Below are 20226 nucleotides of genomic sequence, written 5' to 3' on the forward strand. Positions count from 1 at the left end.
GGAAGAACTGTATATGATGCAGCCGGAAGGTTTTGTCGATCCTCGGAACGCTAACAAAGTATGCAAGCTCCAGCGATCCATTTATGGACTGGTGCAAGCATCTCGGAGTTGGAACATTCGCTTTGATGAGATGATCAAAGCGTTTGGGTTTATGCAGACTTATGGAGAAGCCTGCGTTTACAAGAAAGTGAGTGGGAGCTCTGTAGCATTTCTCATATTATATGTAGATGGCATACTCTTGATGGGAAATAATATAGAATTTCTGGACAGCATTAAGGCCTACTTGAATAAGTGTTTTTCAATGAAGGACCTTGGAGAAGCTGCTTATATATTAGGCATCAAGATCTATAGAGATAGATCGAGACGCCTCATAGGTCTTTCACAAAGCACATACCTTGATAAGATTTTGAAGAGGTTCAAAATGGATCAGTCCAAGAAGGGCTTCTTGCCTATGTTACAAGGTGTGAGATTGAGCTCGGCTCAGTCACCGACCATGGCAAAAGATAAATAAGAGATGAGTGTCATCCCCTATGCTTCAGCCATAGGATCTATTATGTATGCCATGCTGTGTACCAGACCCGATGTAAACCTTGCCGTAAGTTTGGTAGCAAGATACCAAAGTAATCCCGGCAAGGAACACTGGACAGCGGTCAAGAATATCCTGAAGTACCTGAAAAGGACGAAGGACATGTTTCTCGTTTATGGAAGAGCTCGTCGTAAAGGGTTACGTCGACGCTAGCTTCGACTCAGATCTGGATGACTCTAAGTCACAAACCAGATACGTGTATATGTTGAATGGTGGAGCAGTAAGCTGGTGCAGCTGCAAGCAGAGCGTCATGGCGGGATCTACGTGTGAAGCGGAGTACATGGCAGCCTCGGAGGCAGCACATGAAGCGATTTGGGTGAAGGAGTTCATCACCGACCTAGGAGTCATACCCAATGCGTCGGGGCCGATCAAACTCTTCTGTGACAACACTGGAGCTATTGCCCTCGCCAAGGAGCCCAGGTTTCACAAGAAGACCAGGCACATCAAGCGTCGTTTCAACTCCATCCGTGAAAATGTTCAAGATGGAGACATAGAGATTTGCAAAGTGCACACGGATCTGAATGTCGCAGATCCGCTGACTAAACCTCTCTCGCGTGCAAAACATGATCAACACCAGAACTCTATGGGTGTTCGATTCATCACAATGTAACTAGATTGGTGACTCTAGTGCAAGTGGGAGACTGTTGGAAATATGCCCTAGAGGCAATAATAAAAGTATTATTATATTTCAATGTTCATGATAAATGTCTTTTATTCATGCTATAACTGTATTATCCGGAAATCGTAATACACGTGTGAATACTTAGACCACAATATGTCCCTGGTGAGCCTCTAGTTGACCAGCTCGTTGTGATCAACAGATAGTTATGGTTTCCTGACTATGGACATTGAATGTCATTGATAACGGGATCACATCATTAGGAGAATGATGTGATGGACAAGACCCAATCCTAAGCATAGCATAAAAGATCGTGTAGTTCGTTTTGCTAGAGCTTTGCTAGTGTCAAGTATCTCTTCCTTCGACCATGAGATCGTGTAACTCCCGGATACCGTAAGAGTGCCTTGGGTGTATCAAACGTCACAACGTAACTGGGTGACTATAAAGGTGCATTACAGGTATCTCCGAAAGTAGCTGTTGGGTTGACACGGATCGAGACTGGGATTTGTCACTCCGTATGACGGAGAGGTATCTCTGGGCCCACTCGGTAATGCATCATCATAATGAGCTCAATGTGACCAAGGTGTTGGACACAGAATCATGCATTACGGTACGAGTAAAGTGACTTGCCGGTAACGAGACTGAACAAGGTATTGGGATACCGACGATCGAGTCTCGGGCAAGTAACGTACCGATTGACAAAGGGAATTGCATACAGGGTTTGATCGAATCCTCGACATCGTGGTTCATCCGATGAAAACATCGAGGAGCATGTGGGAGCCATCATGGGTATCCAGATCCCGCTGTTGGTTATTGACTGAGAGCGTCTCGGTCATGTTTGCATGTCTCCCGAACCCGTAGGGTCTACACACTTAAGGTTCGGTGACGCTAGGGTTATTAGGAAGACTAGTATGTGACTACCGAATGTTGTTCGGAGTCCCGGATGGGATCCTGGACGTCACGAGGAGATCCGGAAGGGTCCGGAGGTAAAGATTTATATATAGGAAGTTGTCAAACAGACACCGGGAAGTTTCGGGGTCATACCGGTATTGTACCGGGGCCACCGGAAGGGTTCCGGGGGTCCACCGGGAGGGGCCACCCCTCCCGGGGGGCCACATGGGCTGCGTGGGGCAGGGAGCCAGCCCCTGGTGGGCTGGCCGCACCCCCTCCCTTGGGCCCATGCGCCTAGGGTTGAGGGGGGGAACCCTAGAGGGGGCGCCCCCCTTGGCTTGGGGGGCAAGCCACCCTCTCCCCTCTCCCCTAGGCCGCCGCACCCCCCCCCTAGATGGGTTCTAGGGGGCCGGCCCCCTTCTCCCTTCCCCCTATAAATAGAGGGCTGAGGGGAGGGCAGCCGCACCACCCTCCAAGGCGCAGCCCTCCCCTCCCCAACACCTCTCCTCCTCCGTTGTGTGCTTGGCGAAGCCCTGTCGGAGTACTGCCTCTCCACCATCACCACGCTGTCATGCTGCCGGTGGAGCTGTCTTCCTCAACCTCTCCTTCCCCCTTGCTGGATCAAGAAGGAGGAGACGTCTCCCGTCCCGTACGTGTGTTGAACGCGGAGGTGCTGTCCGTTCAGCACTTGGTCATCGGTGATTCGAATCACGTCGAGTACGACTACATCATCACCTTGCAAGCTTCCGCACACGATCTACAAGTGGTATGTAGATGCAAACTCTCTCCCTTGACTCGTTGCTTAGATGAACTCATAGATGGATCTTGGTGAAACCGTAGGAAAAATTTTAATTTTCTGCAACGTTCCCCAACAGCTGGGAGGTGGGAAACATGATTTAGGGACGTGTTTGTCCAAAATGTAATGTGTTACAAAAGTACCCCCACTGATTTGATCTAGCGTCCCTATTAGTTTAGGCTTAGAAGGGGGATTTCGCTTGTCGGGATTTGGCAGCTGGAGGGAGTTTTCGCGCGTGTTGTAATTTTGGGATAGCAAGGCACGGGTTGTGAAGGCACGAGTTTTCGGAGTACGATATCTGAATTTTCAGGATAACAAGGTGCGGTTGAACTTTAGGGACAAGCCTAATGTGTAATAATGTACGTACAAAATCAATTCGCACTTCCCTCAATGAAAAAAACGAAAAAATAAAACTATTCGCACCACACAAAGAGAGTGTCGGATTCAGGGCTCCACAAACCCTAGAGAGGTTCAAAGACTAGGGTGCGCACGATAAACACTCTCTCCCTAGCTCGCTCGCTAATGATCCCACGACCTAGCTCAATGGACCCAAAGAACGAGAGACACAGAGATTTATCCTGGTTAGGGCCACCTTGCGGTGTAATACCCTGCTCCAACTTTGTGGTGGATTGCCTCGAGGGGCTGAGGATGAACTAGTAGAGTGGATGAACTGCCTCAGGAGGCGAGGTGTTCTTGAGCTCGATGAGCTAGTGGGTGTGAGGATGGTCTGAATAAGCTGTCTTTCTACGCTGGTGGCTAAGTCTTATTTATAGTGGCCTTGGTCCTCTTCCCAAATGTTAGTCGGGAAGGGATCCCACAACGGCTTAATTCGAAGGGAGACAACTAGTACAAGTTATCCTGACAAAAGTAGTCTTTGCGTGCAAAAGGCTCTGGTGGTGACGCTGTCGTGGGCTCCATGATGACCTTCGTCCTGCCATCTTGGTGGTCTTGATCTTGTTGCACTGATATGGAAACCTTTGCTTGATTCCTCGGGACTCTGCATCTGTGCTTGCCCCCTTAGCACCAAAGAGGAAACTGGTACACTGCGCCCGCTGGCGCCAGCCTGGCCTTGGTCATCATGGCTCGCGTCATGTGAACCTCGCGAGGTATGCCTTGCCTTGATATCTCCACTCCTCGGGAGCCAGCCTAGTGAGGCCACCCCCAGGGAGGTCTTGGTGTCATCTGCCTCGCGAGTCTTGGCCCCTCGCGAGGGTCTTGAGTCGTTGTTGCTGGAACTAGGCCATACCAGGCCGCTGATGGAGCCATGCCATGGGCCGCAGGTAGGCGAGTCTAGGCACCCCCGGCCCCAGAACACCGACAGTAGCCCCTGGGCCCAAGGCGTGCTTGAGCTTGGCTTCGAAGAGAAGCCAAGGGATAAGCATGGAGCACCGCGGGCCCCCAACTGCCTGCGGCCTTGGCCGACGCATGGCGATTGATGGGGCGTGGGAACCTCTGCTTCCCATGCTGCCTTGGCAACCGTCCTTGCCTGACAAAAAGGGTTGGCGCCCACCATAGGGATTTCATTGCTCTCCCTTTGTCTTGCTCCAGATCCCCTTCTCCTTCCTGCCCAAAGAGACTCCAGATGTGCCGAAACTTTCCTCCAAGCTAGGAGCCAATGGCCATCGACAAGGCGAAGGCCGTGCGGTCGCCTTCCTAGTTTGAGCCCGCCCTGAGCGCGCCTAACGTCATGGAGAAGAACTTCGCCACCGTGCTCCTGATGGCGGCGGGCGACAGTAATGAGGGGGGGGGGGAGACCGTGCTTCGGGACGGCTCCGCCGAGCCGGAGGCCTCGGGTAGTACCTTCTACCCTTTCTTCATGCACAATGTCTTCGTGGGGCTAGTCCCCTTTCTCTGAATTTTTCTATGCCGTCCTTCGCCATTACAAGCCCCATGCCCTCCATCTTCATCCCAACTCTATCCTCCTCCTGTCGATCTTCGCCTTCTACTGCAAAGCATTCGTGGGGGTGATGCCGTCCGTGGTGCTGCTTCGCCATTTCTTCTATCTCCGGAACAAGGAGGGCCAATGCTAGGGATGCACCAACTTTGTTGCAACCAATGGGAGCGACACAATTTTAAGAGCCAGGAAGAAGGTGGAGGGCTTTCGGAATAAGTGGGTCCTCATGGATGCCAAGAGCCCCTACCCTTGGCTGGTGCCCCGATGGGGATGCCAGTGCCTCACGAGGGGTGGAATAGAGCGAAGCTCACCGACCCATGGGCGGAGCAGCTATTGGGGACGATGGCGGATGACCTGAAGCCTAACGACCCGAAGGCGGAGAAGCTAATGGGGGCCATGATTGTCAAGGAGTTCTTGGCGTAGCGCCTAGCTACGCTCCAGGTGCGCTCGCGCCCCTTGTGGAAGCTCTCGGACGAGGGAGGCGACCTCCGCCTATGCCCGGATGCCTTGTCCGACGAGGAGCTGGACAAGGTCCTCCACCTCCTGGTCACGGAAGATCAAGGGTACCCACCTGATACCCATCTTCCACTGTACCACCGCCCGGATGGGGCGAAGATCTCTGCCACCATGCCCGTCTTTAATGAACGCAGGCTCGAGTCGCCAGCGCCTACCGGGACCCCGGTGGTGATGTCCTCCGGTGAGCCCGACCAGGAGGAGGGGTTGGACTTGGAGGCAACCAGGGAGGGGGCGGGGGAGACTTCTCCTTCGCGCTTGGTAGATCTCCTCCGCAGCCTCCCTGACGATGATGAGGCCGGCGAGTGTCCAGTGAGGGAGTCCCCGAAACCTGCCAGGATCACCACGAGGTCCCGGGGCACCCCCCTCGAAGAACCCACAGGCCGGGGTCTTGAAGAAGAGCAGATCAGCGCTGATATCCCGAGGTGATTCTTCTGCTCCATCGCCAGCCAGCGTTGCTGTGGGTCCGGCCTCTGTGCCCTTGTCTACCCCTAGGGCTCGCGTGCCGGTGTCCTAGCCCGCGAAGCTTTCGGGCTTGGTGCACCAGAAGAGGGCGAGGGAGTACACCGCCGTGGAACAGTAAGCGCTCTGCCCTGATCATTCGTTCTTGTTCTTGCCATAGTTTCTTGATGTGTCCCCTTACACTGCTAGGACAACGTCGGTGGTGAATAGGAAGAAGGGTGCGACCGCAACCCCTATGGCCCAGCAGCGAGCTGCTGCGGTGCCTCCTCTGGCGCGGAGTGATGGTGATGGCTCCCAAGCCTCAGCGTCCGGGTCATCCTCGCGAGATCCAGAAGCCCGTCCTCAGGAGAAGGCGATCTCTGTAGCTGGGCTGGCTCCTGAGGCTTCCGCCCCCAGCTCACCTCCTGAGGTCGCGAAGTCTTAGGAGCCCCTGGCTCCTCCTGCTGCCGCTAATCTACAGGCCTTACTGCCGATCCCGTCCCTTCTCCCTTCCGTTGCGCCGCTGGGCCTTGACCCCCCTGCTTCGCCTGATGCCCTAGAGGACGCCCTTCTCGCGCTTACCCAGCTTCGCAACGACCTTCAGGGTGGTGAAAGTCGGCTGGCGTCGGGGTGCCTGGAGTTGGTCTCGGGTGGCTATGATCTGATGCGTCTGTGAGGGCGGCATGGGGCCAAGCCATGGCAGCTTCTAAGGAGGGTAAGCCGGACATCGACCTGGTCGCAGCCGCCCACGAGGTGGCGTTGAAGGATGCCCAGACCGCCAAGGAGCGCTGCTGGGCGACGGAGGCCGAGCTGGAGACCCTGCGCAACGAATGTGCTGCCGAGGCTCACCAGCACGAGGCACGGGAGGAGAAGCTGAAGGCTCTATAAGATGCGGTCGCCGGTTGTGACACCGAGCTAGAGCAGTTGGCGTGGGCGTAGGCCATGGAGCGCAATCACCTGGAGGAGCTGAAGAAGAAGGTGGAAGGGTAGAAGGCCCTGCTGGAGGCCAAGGCTAGCATCCTTGCCAACGACCGTGCCTGCTTTGATTCCCTTGAGAAGAGATCCCGCGAGGCATTGCGGGAACTCTACGGAAGGGGGATGAAGAAGCCGTTGGTGACTACATAGGAGGATCCCGCCGAGCTTCTCCCCTAGCTTATCAAGGCGCTCGATGGCATTGCCAATGGTGTTAGCACCATGGTGGAAGAGGAAGCCCGCGCGCTCTCTTTCTTGGCTATGACGCGTGTCTTCATCCACCTCCACCTTCGCGACATGCACCGACCTTGGAGCTCTGCTTGAACCTGTGGATGAGAAGCGCTGCGCAGTCACTGCCGACGCCGTGAAGGACCTAGTGGAGGCCCTACTAGAGAAGTTCCTCGCCATCAACCCCGCGCCTTCGGCTGATGGTGCCGCCGATCCTACGGCCACAACCAACGGTACAGGCGACGGTGATGCTGTCGACGACGGGGCACTTCCTCACGGCAGAGTCCAAGGCTGAAGAGGTGGCTTGCTGGCGGTGCTCCTTTCCACTTTTACTTTCCTACGATATGCACCATGCCTCATGGAGGCGTTAAGACTTCTGTTTGGTATTTGAAGAACAACATATCTTGTAATATTTTTTTAGGATTTCGTGATTTCCTTCCCGTTTTCTTGATGTTCTACATCGGCAGGGCCCGGCCCCGCGCGTATCTCAGCCGCCGTTGGGTTGTCCGGATCACCAGGACGAGGCCAAGGGGTGAGAGGCTACGTGAACGGTTTGGCTACTGAGTCACGATGCTAAGGAGTCCCCCTTAACGCGAAAACAGACCTCCATACCTTTTCTCGTCGAGGTCCTACTCCGGAGGGACGCGCGTCGACCAGGTCCGAGGGACCTAGCAGGGTGGCGTATGCTAGACGTGACCTTAGTGCAGCCCCCGTGCCCAGGCCCCTCGCACGAATCTCCTGAGGGGAAAGTGTTGCGATGAGGCTAGACACTGATCCTGGTGGCTCCCCGAGGTTGATGCGGCCATGGGGCCGCCCTCAGTTCTTTATCACCAGCACGGAGCATGGCGCTTCCGCACTTGCACGGGCATAGCCGTGATTGCCAGCATGGAGCATGGTGCTTCCACTGGTGCGTGGGTGAGGGCTCCCTCTGAGTGGAACCCTCGGGGTGTGTACAGCCCCGCCCTGACACTTGGCTTGCACGACAGGGCTAGACGAGGTGTGTCTGGGCACTCATGAGCTAGTGCGGGACTCACGAGGCCCTACCTCAAGGCGGGTTGCGCCTAAATTTGATTCTTGATAGTTGTAATGGTCCTGCGAGGTGGTTAGGCAACCTGCATCGAATGAATCTCCTGAGGTGATCACATGAGAAGGCCAGACACCAATGAACCCAGGAGGTGACGTGAATAGGGCCGACCCGCCAGACAGAGCTCAGTTGTTGGGTTTATCGACGTTGCAGGGACGGACCCGAGCACAGACGCCGTGCCCAGTCTTCTCATGTGATAAATCCTGAAGAAAGACAACCGGCGCACGACTCCCGTGGTGGTGGGGCACCAGGTCGTGCGCCCTGGCTTGTCCGCCCGCGATTAGCTCATGCAAGAACAAGGCACCAAGGGCCATGGGAGGTGACGTACACGGGAGCTGGCCTGCGAGCCAGAGCTCAGCCTCTTGGGTTTAGCGATGCTGCAGGGACGGACCCAAACACAGACGCCGTGCCAGTCCTTACTCATGAGGAGGTCGTGGGTGGGTTTGCAAGGACGTATGACGTTCATGGTATCGAAGTACCGGGCAGGCATATAATAATCTTAAAGTAACTCATGGAAGGAGATAAAGCTAGTCCAGATAGATGCAAGAACGATACATGCCGCAAGGATGGACCCACGCCACTTGGTAACGACGCAGCCCGAGGGGTGCCCCCAACAAGGTAAACAAAAGAAGCAAAAAGGATAGGCGTCGCAGGGACAGGCCCATGCGACATGGGGATGATGCAGTCCGAGGGGCACCCCCAACTAAATAAACTAGAAAATGTCACTTGGTGCCGTTGCTGGAGAGATGTTGAAGTAGCCGAAGATGCAACCTGAAGAGGTTACTCCTCACGAACCGCCTTGGCCTTGAACTTCGGAAGGCTCTGAAGGCTCGGGAGGTCCGTGAAGAACCATCGCTGCCTCCGCCAGGACTGCGTGGTACCTGGCCTCCTGAGCAGCCATGATGCTTCACAGGCGACGCTGGAAGGCGGCAGCCGCGCTCGGCAAGCTAAAGGGCATGTGAACATAGCTGTGAGGTGGGCCCTCACACCGACTGGCATGCAAAGGCCTGAAGCGCTGCTGAGCTGCGGCTCTGTCGAGCCCGGGGATGTTGATGCAGACGCGCAGCTCGCTGTCCTCGCTAGGACAAGGAACCGCGCCAGGTGGTAGGCGATGGTCGCCGCGCATGGCTCTCGCCTCTTGAAGCTCCTCGGTCGTCTGGGTGATGAACTCCTAAGCACCTGGCACCTTGTGCCTAGTGCCCCCGTGGGGGAAGCTTGTGGTGAAGCATGCCACCACGTGGTGGCCGAGCGCCTCCCTCATGACATTGGCTAGGTCAGAGGCCCTCCAGAAGAGAGCCTCGAGCCCAGCCCGAGGAGAGCGCCGGGCGCGCCTTCCTATGCGAGGGAGGGAGGTGCCCCATATGTGGGCGCTGGTCCTGAGGTGGTGCTGCTGGAGACACCGATCTCCTGAGGCCCTTTGCGGAGCAGCTGATTATTCTTCTTGGGGACTGCCTCAGGGGAGTAGATGGCGCCTTCGTTGTCTAGGTCTTCAACCGCCGCAGCCTGGTAGGTGCACTCAAGGGAGAAGACCGCATCCTTCTCCTTGCAGGTGACCGTGATGACACCGTGGCTCCCTGGCATGTTGAGGACGTTGTAGCCATGATGGGTGACCACCATGAACTTGGCCAGGGCCGGATACCCAAGGATGGTGTTGTACGGTAGACGGACATGGGCGACGTCGAAGTCAATGAGCTCGGTGCGGTAGTTGTCGAGCTGGACGAAGGTGACAGGGAGGCGGATCTGCCCTATCAGGGTGGTGGAGCCATCAGTCACTCCTGAGAAGGGCTTGGTGGGCTGCAGCTGATCATACGACACTTGGAGGTGGTCGAACGTCTCGATGGAAAGAACATTGAGTCCTGCGCCACCATCGATGAGGGTCTTGGTGACAAGGACATTGTTGATGACGGGCGAGCAGAGCATTGGAAGAGCGCCGGCGGTTGCCGCGCACTTGAGGTGGTCGTACGAGCTGAAGGTGATGGTGCACTTGGACCACCTGAGCGGACACGTGGCCTCAAGCCCGGGGAGGCCCGCATTCACCTAACGAGCAAACTTCTTGAAGATGCAGTGAGAGGCAGGGCCTGAGCGCCGCCCAAGATGCAGGCGATGGTGCAAGGCTCCTGGAAGCCCCCACCCCCCTTGTCTTCGTGGTGGTGGTCGTCCTTTCTTGGTGGTGGCGGCAGCAGAGGGAGGCCGGCCCTGCCCTGAGGATGGTCCGCACGAGGCTGGTCCCTCCAAACGCCCTCGCGAGGCTGATCCTGCCAGCGGTCCTCACGAGGCTGGCACGCCACTCCTAGCGGGGGCCGCGGTCATCCCAGGGTCCTCCACTTCTGCCTTCTCCTTGGCCATAGCCTCAGTCGTTGCGCTCGGGGCGTCGACCGAAGCGTCCGTCGCGGATGGCCCTGAGCTCCTCACAGACGTTCGTGTTGTGGTTGTGTACATTGTGGAAGGCGCAGAACGGGCGGCTACCCTTGGATGACTCGGGGTGGTCACGGCCGCATTTCATTTCTGGTTCAACCGCGAGCACGGCCTCCCCCTTGCGCTTCACGTCCTTGGTCTTGGCCTTCTGGTCTTCTGGGTTGGCAACTAGAAGCGCGAGGAGGGAGAGGCGTCCCTCCTCAGCTCTCGCGCACTTGGTTGCAATGTTGAACATCCCGAGAGCTGTGCATAGGTCCTCATTCAGACCATCCTCCTTCATATTGATGTCGCAGACGCCATCGGAGAATGCCGAGACAATGGCTTTGTCAGAAACCCTGGGGATCTTGAGTCGAACGCCATTGAAGCGTTGGATGTACTTCTGTAGGGTCTCCCCAGGTTGTTGCTTGATGCACCACAGGTCACCCGTGGCAGGTGGGCGGTCACGAGTGCCTTAAATTGGTGACGAAACGCTCGCGCATCTCACCCCAGGAGGAGTTTGATCCCGCGTGCAGGTTCAGGAGCCACGATTGCGCGCCGTCCTTGATGGCCATGGGGAACTAGTTCGCCATGACCTTCTCGTCGTCGTTGGCTGCCTCGATGCTCAGCTCATAGAGCTGCAGGAACTCCGCAGGGTCGGGGGTTCCATCATAGAATGGAGGCAGGTCAGGCTTGAACTTGTCGGGCCTCTGTGGTCACGGGGCCGTCGTGGAGGTCGAGCCTAATCTTGGCGATCGCGCACCACCACTGCAGGCGGCAGGCAGTCTTGACGTGGCGGTCGAGGGATTGCTGGAGCACCTTCTTGCGGCTATTGGACTTCACAGCAGCTTTCTTCCTCACGCGCAGGTGCCTGGTGCGGCGGGTCATGCCGAGGGGCCATGCTTCTTGGTCCGAGGGCAACATCTTGACGGGGAGGTGGTGGAGGCGCTCCATGCGCTGCGTTGCCCACAGTGGGGGTGGATGAGGCAACGAGAGGGACGGTGTAGGAGTGCCCCCGGCGGCGCTGACGAGCTCGGCGATGCGGTCCAACCAGTCTTCGTAGAGGTCATCGACGGGGCGGTAACGCAGGAGCTCGTGCGCCATGAGCAGCGTAGCCTACGCGTCTGCGGTCCCACGGTGAGCGTGGGACGACGAGCTGGCCGGAGTCAGTGACGGGGTGGCTGTGCATCCATCCTCCACACGGAAGGGGTGCAACGACGAAGCTTGCTGCTCATTCCTCGCCGGGCCGGTGGCGGCATTGGCAGCGGGTGATGGAGAGCGACGGGGGGCCCGCTGACGGGCGCCGTCTGGCGACGCGAGTGTTGAGAGCGGCACGGTGCTCAGCATGTGACCGACGGGCATCATCCATGGAAGCAGAGGAGCGGCGGTGTGTTGATCGACGGAAGAGAGGTTTCAGGGCACCCCTACCTGGCGCGCCAAATGTAGGATTCAGGGCTCCGCAGACCCTAGAGAGGTTTGAACACTAGGGTGCACATGAAGAACACTCTCTCCCTAGCTCGCTCGCTAACGATCCCACGACCTAGCATGACGGACCTAAAGAACGAGAGACACAGAGATTTATCCTGGTTCGGTCCACCTTGTGGTGTAATACTCTACTCCAACTTTGTGGTGGATTGGCTTGAGGGGCTGAGGATGAACTAGTACAATGGATGAACTACCTCAGGAGGTGAGGTGTTCTTGAGCTCGACGAGATGGTGGGTGTGAGGATGGTCTGAATGATCTATCTTTCTATGGTGGTGGCTAAGTCTTATTTATAGTTGCCTTGGTCCTCTTCTCAAATGTTATGCGGTAAGGGATCCCACAATGGCCAAATTCGAAGGGAGACAACTAGTACAAGTTATCCTGACAAAATTAGTCTTCGCCTACAAAAGGCTCTGGTGGTGACGCTGTCATGGGCTCCATGATGACCTCTGTCCTGCCGTCTTGGCGGTCTTGATCTTGTTGCACAGATATGGAAACCTTTGCTTGATTCCTCGGGACTCCGCGCCTGTGCTTGCCCCCTTAGCACCAAAGAGGAAACTGGTACAATGCTCCCGCTGGCGCCTGCCTGGCCTTGGTCGTCATGGCTTGCGTCATGTGAGCCTCTTGAGGTGCGCCTTGCCTTGATATCTCCGCTCCTCGGGAGCCAGCCTAGTGAGGCAAACCCCAGGAAGGTCTTGGTGTCATCCGCCTTGCAAGGCTTGGCCCCTCGCGAGGGTCTTGAGTCATTGTTGCTGGAACTAGCCATACCAGGCCACTGATGGAGCCACACCACGGGCCGCAGGCAGGCGAGTGTAGGCACCCTCGGTCACAGAATGCCGACAGAGAGAGTCTTGTCCCAATTTACAGTACAAATGCTATTCAATGCTATGAATCCATGTTATGTCCAATTAAATTTTTTCGCTGGCTGTATAATGCATGTAACCTACTCATACGAACATTATAGTGCATTCCAAATGTCTATACTATCGCTGCAATTCATACGTACACTATGTTTATCACACAAAGTATATTGCCCCGCCCCCTATATTATGACAAGTATTTAGCCCTGAGCTGCAAAAGCCACACATTATCACAAATTCAAATAAATGTTCTATATATTATACATAGTATAACATGTTCATAACCACACCATGCGTATCACCATTATATATATATTCATGCATGCATTTTTCCCCACGCATTGATCGACGTACCTCAGAAGTTATGTCTCTCCCTTTCTTCGACAAAGGACGTTCGATCTTCCTATGTAGTTACGTCTGCTTACCACAGCCATATCATCCCCCTCATAATTCGTTCATGCCTCGTGACCCGCCTCTCACATGCATGTGCATAGGAAGGCAGACATCCCCTCTCTTATTGATATTGCTCGCGTGCCCTCCTTTTGTCTAGTAGGCCTCTCCCACCATTTGTGAGAAGCAACTCCACCACCAACCCCTCCGACACTCTAGCTCTGTCTCTCTCCCAACCTTATTCCTCTCCTACACATATGCATGGATGCCGATCGATCTCCCTCAATACATAAGGTAGGTCTCTCTCCTCCTCCACACATATACCAACCATTCTACCTCTACAGTTAGGTCTCTGCCCCCACCCCCCACACACTGATAGTCGAACACTGTAGGTAGGTAGCCATGCTAGAGAGACAAACTGCACCTATCCCCTCTCATGTTCAAGTAGGCCATCCACCCTATATCTTTGACATGGTCACACATAAATTCGATGGCACTCTTTATTGATTGCGTGCGCGTGCACACACACACACTTCATCCATCACTTCCATTCTATGGATACCTCACCTCGATGTTACCTCCAGTCTCTTCTCGTGGATCGCCCCCTCTATATATATATGATATATCCAGACCTCTATTTCACACACATTGCATATGTTACATTTTCTGTTTGAAATATCATCGACACATGTTCCCTACCTATCTCTCACACACACCCGCACCCCAAAGAAAAAACACTCACGAACCCACAGACTATCTCTCTCTAGGTTTGTATCTCTCTCACACAAACCCATGTAGGTGGTGTACGTACACGAAGAGAGTAGGTGCATGTATTCACGCTTCGTGCCCAGCCACACTCGCGCGGCTACACGGTGGAGCTCATTTCTATACGAAATGGCAGCCCATGTGCTAATTTGAGCGCGTGTAGCGGTTGTTTACCTACGGAGGCGTGTACCACACATGCATGAAACAAAGTTTGACTTGATGCATTGGCGCGTTATTTTTAAATAAAGTTATATTGCTCAATGGCACGTACACAGAATATAAAATGATTTTTATGGAGAAAAAAGTAGTCCGCTCCACTATATACAATGGAGCCTACCTGCTGGGGCTTGTCTCTCTTCAGAGTATCTCACACAAGGCGGTGCCATCTCTTTCTCTCACTGTTGGTCACTGATCCGGCCGCAGCCCGTCCACCGGTGGAAAGGAAGGATGTGCATCGTTTCTCCATTCGACGGCACCGAGGCAACACGTCCCGATCTGCGGTACCCGCCGTTCTCTCTGACCAAGCTCCGGCGTGTTAGGGCCTACGCCACTTGCTCGCTGTCGTAGTATGGGCAGATCCCACCCACTGCCGCCCTCCTAGTTACATCCCAACGACCCCCAGGTATCCCCTCCGGCCTTTGCTCCACTTCCTATATTCCCATGTCATTGCATGTGGAAAATCTTGCATGTGGATCTTCCCTAGTTCTTTGCCCAGAACGTAGCTCGTCCGACGTACTTTCCATATTGCAATCTTGTCCTGACACTGTTTTAGATAAACACAACCGTGCTGTTATCTTCCCTTAGGGCAAGGAATATGCTTCTTTTTTGTCGTGGTATGTGTCATCAACTATTATTGGCCAGTAATTATTTCCTTTCTACCTCTTTTTTTGCAAACAGAGCCATCCATTTCACCTTGTTGCTATTGCGACCTTTTGGTGAACTGCACAAATCACTTTTTTTTCTTAAGAGTATTTTGTGCAGTTCTACTAAAATGTCACACGGGCAATGTCTCTACATTTCAGTGCGACTTCACAAAGGGAGATTGGTTTTGCTCTATCCTCCTCATCCAACTCCAAGCGTAATCTTCTCCAACTATTTGCTTAATCTTCTCCAACTAGTTAGTCTTAAGAGAGACTGCAAAGGTGACCAGCTTCTATTTGTGTGTTTATTGTTTCATTAACAGTCCTCTATTATTGTAATCACACTTAACATCTTTGGAATAGGGACACTCAGCTCTATTTTAGTGGAACTGCACAAAATGATTGGAATGTTGCATCCTCCTGACAGCTACTTTTTTCCCAGCATGCCTTGTTGATTTAGATAGAGCTGGGGGGAAGTTACTGCCAATGAAAGCATGGATCAATTTGAATTTGACACCTTCTCACAACTTTGTCTTCAGTTGTGATGTAAATATTAGCTCTAATCTGCTAACCATTGAGATGCATTAGCAAGGAAGTTAGTTTTTTATTTTTCCAGAAGAGCATGGATGGAAAGAGACACGAAACAAAACCTGAAAGCTCACAACATTTTACAATTTCATGTCACTGGAAAATTATTTGTATAGTACATCAATTATGTAAACAAATGCTGGAAGCTTGATAGCATTGCCAGAAGCCTCTTCAGCATCCGGGTCTATGTGCCACGCACCAAATTATAGTGCACAACCGCATGGGAGACTCAGCCCGGTCGTTGTGCCGTAGTAATAGTGAGTAATGAGCAGTCAAATCATAAGCCGCACCTTTACCACTGTAAGTTGCTCGGAAGAAGCAACCATCAATACGTTATTCTTTGAATCCACTCATACTACTCCCTCCGTCACTGTTTATAGAGCGCGCTTCAACAATCTCCGGGACCAAGGCGAGTAGCGATCAACCTGAAAAATAGCATTCGTAGTTATAGCGTGACGTCTATTACTAGAGGAAATAATGTGTACACACATGCATGCAATGCTTCCACACCGGGTACACACATGCATGCACTTACTCCACTCCGCGTACACACCTACGTAGAGAGAAAATTGTGGACTTGATTTCGGTTACCATGCCCTAATTAATTAAGCATTAAACCAAACACGTCTAAAATCTCTCTGATGGTGGAAATGCATGGTGAGAAATGCATGAGAATGAAGCGCACCCTATAAACTGTGACGGAGTGAGTAGTATGAAGGTACAAAACCAAGTACGCGTACGGCCTGTCGGTCAATGCAATTCCTCTTGGCATATCGCTGACATGTGGGACCGGAGTGTGAGAAAACCGATCTCAATAGATGGCAAAATGGTCAACCCACCGTTCCTTGAGAGAGACGAGGATCAAGAACACACAGACGGGCACGGACGGAGGCCAAGATATATTCAAGTATGGTTGATCGATATCATTATTACATGTTCGATGTTTTTTAGTAGTACCATTGGGCTGCCGTTTTTCGCACTTCTCCCGAATAAATGTGTACTTTATCAAAGATTAAAGTGAAATAAGAGTACAGATGCTCCACCATGTGGTTCCTAGTACCTGTATACTAGTAGTAGTATTACTCATACTACTAAACCTTACGCTTGCCTCTTCGCCTCTTCAGGAAGTCAAACAATGATGGTACTACAGTGTATGCCTCTGGCAATCTGACACTGAATGAACTGCTGCACGGCCACCGCCTGGGCGAGGGTAGGTTGCATAAGTCCAAAGCTTCTCCTTGTCTTGTGAGCCACCGAGCTTGAGGTATATGGAGCGGGCATAAGTGAGCTTCACCTTGTCCAGCAAGCTTCTCGCCGTTCTACGAGTTGACGGGACACACCAAAAAGTAGTGCTAGTCCATACTCCCTCCTTTTCGGTTAATATGGCTTAATCTTTTTGGCGGGTAAATGAGAGAGATTTATTCATATATATGCATTCTTAGGACAATTAGCCAAGAGCCTGGTCACTAGTAAGCGAGGTACCGCACAAAAAAAGAAGAAGGAAACGAGGTGTTTCATCACGCCAACTCCCGGTCACATTCAAAGTGCAGCAAGTACGGTTCGCACAAAGATGCGCCGCAAGGTTTGCTGACCTGTTTACATGCTGAATAAAAAAAGAGAAAATATTACTGAGTCCTCCTATTTCTAACAGGATAGAAGCCAGAATTAAGCAAGAATTATGGCGAGTGTTCCATGCAATCAACTTCCATTATCACATGCGAGAACCCTCGAAGAGAACCAAACGTGTTGAAGATTACTTTATCACAGATTAAAAGAAAATAAGAATGCAGACACCCCATGATGCGGTTCCTAGTAGTATATACCTTTATAGTAGTATTAGTAGTACTATGTAATACAAGTACTCGGAGTAGTAAACTTTGCGCTTGGTTGTTCGCCTCTTCGGGAAGTTGAACAATAATGGTACTAGTACAGTGTATGTTTCTGGCAATCTGACACCAAATTAACTGTTGCACGTCCACCGCCTAAGCGAGGGAGAGCTTGCATTAGTCAAAAGTTTCTCCTTGTGCTCCGAGCCACCACGCGCAAGCTTCTCCCGTCCTACAAGCTTCTCCTCGTTCTGCAAGTTAACAGGACACAACAAAGTAATGCTAGTCCATACTACTTCCTTTCCAGTTAATATGGCTTAATTTGAAATGAGATAAATACACTATTTGTCACTGTATATTTGTAAAAATACGGTCAGTGGACTTCATAATATGGTCATTGTGGTCAATATATACATTTTCCGGTGTTTATACGGTCAATAGCTCACCCTGGCTGAATATATGTGTGCACGTGTAGGTTGAGCACTTGAGCGTGACCGTCTGTGTTCCATCGTGTGCTCGGACATGCATGCATTAGGGCGTCGTGCGCATTTTTGTGTCCATGTGTACGCGTGACTGTTGCATGCATGCACGAGGTTGTAGTCCCTCACATTCACATGTTCATAAGTCAATGCGTTGTCAAAATGTTGCATGCAAGGTTTAATCATTCGTTGTTCACGCATGCATTCCCGATATTAATACGTTGGTAATGACAATTTCTTGAGGAAAATGAGCCCATGAATTGAGTACAAAGGTGACCAATAAGCCAGGACAGAGGGAGTACTAGTAGTGAACCGAAAGGAGGGAGTAGGTATTAGTGGTACGTAATAACATGCAGTAACAAATTCCCTCTATGCGCATCTTGTCTACGTGTCACGCAAGAAAATAGAGATAAGTACAAGTGAGACCCAGGAACGGTCATACATGTAGGAGGAGTACGTGTAGGGGCCACTCAGGAGTAGTCAAATCACACAGTAAGTTAGTCGGACGAAGCAACCATCATTTCACACTTCAATGACACGTACGCAATATAAAATGGTTGATATGGAGAGAAAAAGAAAATTGCTCGACTATATATACACTAGCAGGAGCCTAAGCTACAAGCCTGCTTGCTTGGGTAGCTCTCTTCAAAAGCAGAGAACAACGGTGGCCACACCACTGGTCACAAATCCGGCCTGATCCTGCCGCTGGGGGAAGGGGACGATGTTCTGCGCAGACACGGTCTATAGCGGCGAGGGAGAAAACCCACTGTCGATGCGTCCCGATCGGGGGTTCCCGCGGTATGGCTGATGCCGCCTCCCAACCGCCCTTCTAGCTACACCCCAACGTCCCAGGTACAACTTCTTTTTGGAGCCGGCTTGCTCCACTGCCGCAGCTCCCCATGTAGCTCTGTCTCGATGTGGATCTTTCTCTACTTCTACCGGCTTCTATTTGTGATGAGTTTATGTCTCATGAACTAGTGCCACGACTATTATTCTAATCACACGTCTTCAATATAATTGCCAAGAGGGATTCTCAGCTCGATTTTAGTGGAACTGCACAAAAGCATCATATGATCCGAGAGTGACATGCTTCTTTCCTTCGATAGGTTCTACCTAGCCAGGAAATTAAATCCTATTTAGGGTTTAGGGTTTAACGCGTAGAGACCCCATCAGTCATTTTTTGTACACACTCTCACAACTTTTGTCTTTAGTTGTGAAGTAAATATTGGCTATAATCTGTGAATTATTGAGATGCATCAGCATGCGTGTTAGTTTTCCTTAGTATTTGATGGAATGTTGTAATGGGGCAACCTTGGAGTCATGATACATACATGAAACAAAATCATAAAGCTTCGTACTCCCTCCGGTTCTTTTTTGTATGTGTATAAGGCTACTCATATTGGGAGTATCATATACTAGTATCATGCATAAATTACATAGGGGACGGAGGTAGTATGTGAGATTGTATGGTGGGCCATGTGGTTAAATGTACTACTACACAAAGAAAAAAGGACTAGAGGTATCGCATGATGTCCAAGGAATATGGTGATAGTGGGACGTGGGCCATGTAGTCAACGGGTTGCCGTGTTTCATCCTCCTCTGGTGCAAGAGTGGAGAAAGTTAGTTTTATCACAAAATAAATAAATAAGAGTGCATGCACTCTACGATGCTCTACCGCCGCAGTAATAGTGACCAATGAGCCGCAAAATCACAAAGACCTGGTATAGTTATTGGATGGAAGAAGCAAACCATCACTCTATCTCTATCATGCAGTACAATATTCTTTTGGAAACCAACGTTTCGTGTCGTTGGATCGCACCATCGAGAAAAACCAACGTTTAAATCACGTCTGCCGCGTTCGTGTCTCACCCTCCTCCACGGCTCCACCCCACACAATCGCTCGGCATGCCACTCACCATAAACCGAGTATACGATAACTTTCCCTCTTGCTTGTCGATGGATCGCGCCATGGAGTACTAGCACTACTGGAAGAGATTGACGAGGAGGGGGAAGACAGCTAGCAATAGCATGGACTCCCAAGAACTATTTACATGCATGTTGTGGCCGGTCGTGGTGACGTTTGAACATGGAGCAGTCACGTGCACCGAGAAGCGGCGCGGGCGGCGCTCTCTCGGCCAGCGTGCCGCTTCAATACCAGCCCTAGTGAGAGGTTGCATCCGCTTTGGCTGGGCATGAATGTGGCACTCACCATTTCGGGGGGAAGCACGTGCGAGTGATGAAGAGGGTTGGGTTGGCCAGGGCGGTAAGGAGCGGGCGTGACAGCGGTCCGGATGCCCGCAAACAAGAGATGATGTACGTAAATATTGTTGCATATATAATTAATAACATAAATAATGTGCCAGTTGACAAATATGATTGGAGATGGATATGGAATTGGAGATGGAATTTTACGCAAACATGGATATGCATGTCTATGTCTATGTGTGTGCGCGACGACTCTTGTGACTACTCATACACGTCATCAATGTCTCATTCTCCCTACACACACAAACTTAGTACCGCCTCATTTTGTTCCTAGGATAGGAATATCATAGGAGTGG

The sequence above is a fragment of the Triticum dicoccoides genome, chromosome 2A (assembly GCF_002162155.2).
Source record: "Triticum dicoccoides isolate Atlit2015 ecotype Zavitan chromosome 2A, WEW_v2.0, whole genome shotgun sequence".
Taxonomy (NCBI): Eukaryota; Viridiplantae; Streptophyta; class Magnoliopsida; order Poales; family Poaceae; genus Triticum; species Triticum dicoccoides.